Source organism: Sorex fumeus, unplaced genomic scaffold (assembly GCF_029834395.1).
Source record: "Sorex fumeus unplaced genomic scaffold, SorFum_2.1 ptg000035l, whole genome shotgun sequence".
In the NCBI taxonomy this organism is placed as follows: Eukaryota; Metazoa; Chordata; class Mammalia; order Eulipotyphla; family Soricidae; genus Sorex; species Sorex fumeus.
Window position 1 is genome coordinate 34250636 of NW_026606092.1, and position 2534 is coordinate 34253169.

General features: G+C 40.4%; 1 pseudogene; it reads left to right on the forward strand.

Moving 5' to 3' along the window:
• Window positions 1–1320: 1320 nt before the first annotated feature.
• On the forward strand, window positions 1321–1464 carry LOC130027006 (uncharacterized; annotated as a pseudogene).
• Window positions 1465–2534: the final 1070 nt, after the last annotated feature.

Consider the following 2534-nt stretch of genomic DNA (forward strand, 5'->3'; position numbering starts at 1 on the left):
GCATATTGAGTATGACACTGGAAGTTTGCCAGACTCTGCTGTGCGGGCGGGATACTTTTGGTAGCCTGCCAGGTTCTCCAAAGAAAAGATAATAAGATGTCGCTTCTGGGAGCTGGGTTTTATAGTTTCTGCATCTTGGCCGCTGATGCAACCAATCTGGTGCTGATGGCAGCTGGTGGGTGTGACACCTACCTACTGGAAGATGGGGGGTCTGGGTGGAGAAGGCCCAGTCCCAATCTGAGTAGGCTTGGAGACCTCAGCCCCGGGACCCGCATGCCTGGGTTCCTCTGCCAGTTCTTTCATGCATGAGGCCCGTCCAGATGTGTGGAGAGTGGTCCCAGCATGGCCGTGGCTGGCTCCAGAGGTCCTCAGCTGCCGGGGCTCTGCTCAGGGTGGGGGACGGGGGGGGAGAAACTCAACCCTTCCCCCTCCAAGAGGCAACAGAAACAGAAACTACAACGATAGAAGAGGAAAATATTCAACAGGGAGAAAGAGAGGGGCCTGAAAAATAGTAAAGTGTTATGCATTGAATCCCCATAGGCAACTGTGGTGTAAACCAGTGTCAAATTTTGTTTAAAAAATGGAGGGACATTGGTGAGGGGAAGATGACACTGGTGAAGTCCAATCATGAATAACTTTATAATCCACCATGAATTAATTTTAAGAAATGTAAATAAATATTGATAAATGGAATGCAATAAATAAAAGCATATTTCTATTAATGGGCAATTGATTTTGACAACGATGCCAAAGCAATTCATTGAAGAAAAGGTAGCATTTTTCAATAGTGATAGTACTATTGAATATATGCAAATGAATTAAGATACCTCATGCCATTCACAGAATTTGACTTAAAATGGACCACTGACTTTAACATAAAAACCAAAACTTTGAAAGGAAACCTAGAATAAAAATCACTGTGTTGCCTTGGATTAGGCAACAAATTCTGATAATTGACACCAAAAATATTCATAAAGAGGAAGTATTGATAAACCATACCCAAGAAAAATCAAATCTTTTGCTATTCCAAAGATATCATCAAAAAAACAGAAAGAGAGCCTCTGCAGGAGTGATCCCTCAGCTCAAATCCAGGAGTGGGCCCAAAACAAAACAAAAAAGAAAGAGAATAGAAAACCAAACACTTGGAGAAAATATTTGTAAATTATATACTTGATAAGAGTATGTAATCAGATCATACAAAAAATTCTTACAGCAGTAAAAGTAAGCGATAAAAGACAATTTTAAATGTGCAAAAGAGTTTAGCAGTCACATCATGTACCAAAATATATGATTGTTTTAGCACCATTACTCATTAGGAAAATGCAAGTTAAAAATCACAGTAAGAACTCTCTTCCTCATGGGACCTTTTGTGCAAAGGCTACAAACATCCAAGTTGACTCCCTTGCAGCTTATGACACAGCCTGGTGTTTGTACAGGTTCCCCTAAAGAACCTTGGAGATGGGCACTCATCTGCTTTCACTGTCTCCAATGTTAGATTCCAGAGAGGTATTTGGGAGCTCTTGGAGAGTCCCCTGGTACAGCAACCAGAATTCACTTTGATCAAGTCTTTTCCTTTAACACCCAACTGTATAACAATGAGTATGGGATTGATGATCTGCTCTGGGTCAAGTAGAAGTTCTCTGGCCACCAGAAAACTCACGTCTCTAAGAAGTGTGGCTTAATCAAGTCTAATGTGGATGAATCATCACAAGACAACACTGGAAATAATAAAATGCCTGTAAACAGCTAAATAATTAATCTCTCAGTGTGACACATGTAATGAATTGCTATTTAGCAACTAAACTACTGATAGTATGACATGGAGAAACATGAAATTCATTAAGCTAAATGAAAGAACTTAGAAAGGGCACATGTTACATGGTTCAGTTTATATGACATGTCTCAAAATGGCAAATCTATAGAATCAAAGTTATGTCAGTGGTTGCTGGGTCTGAGAGAAAGAATGAAAAATAACTGTAAATGAATGTGAAGAACTTTTTAAATTTATGATCATGTCTTAAAAATGAATCATTGAGGGGCCAGAAAGATAGTACAGCAGGCAGAGTGTTTGCCTTGCACATGACTGGCCGGGTTTTAATCCCCAGGACTATCTAAGGGCCCCAATACCACCAGAAGTGTGATCTCTAAGCACAGAGCCAGGAGTGAGCTCTGAGTGCCACAGGGTTTGACCCCAAAACAAAGAAACCAAAAATCCAAATGTGATAATTACTTCATAGCTCTATACACGTAAAAAAAACTGAGGGGCTGGAGTGATAGTACAGCAGGTAAGGTGTTTGCCTTGCACACAGTCGACCCGGGTTCGATTCACAGCATCCCATATGGTCCCTTGAGCATTGACAGGAGTAATTCCTGAGTGCAAAACCAGGAGTAACCCCTGTTCATCTCCGGCTGTGACCCAAAAATCAAATTAGAAAAATAAATAAATAAACAACTGAACAGACAGTTCATTGAAGATGATCTCAATTAATATGTTCAACTAATTAAAAACAAAAACGTAAGGACCAGAGCGATAG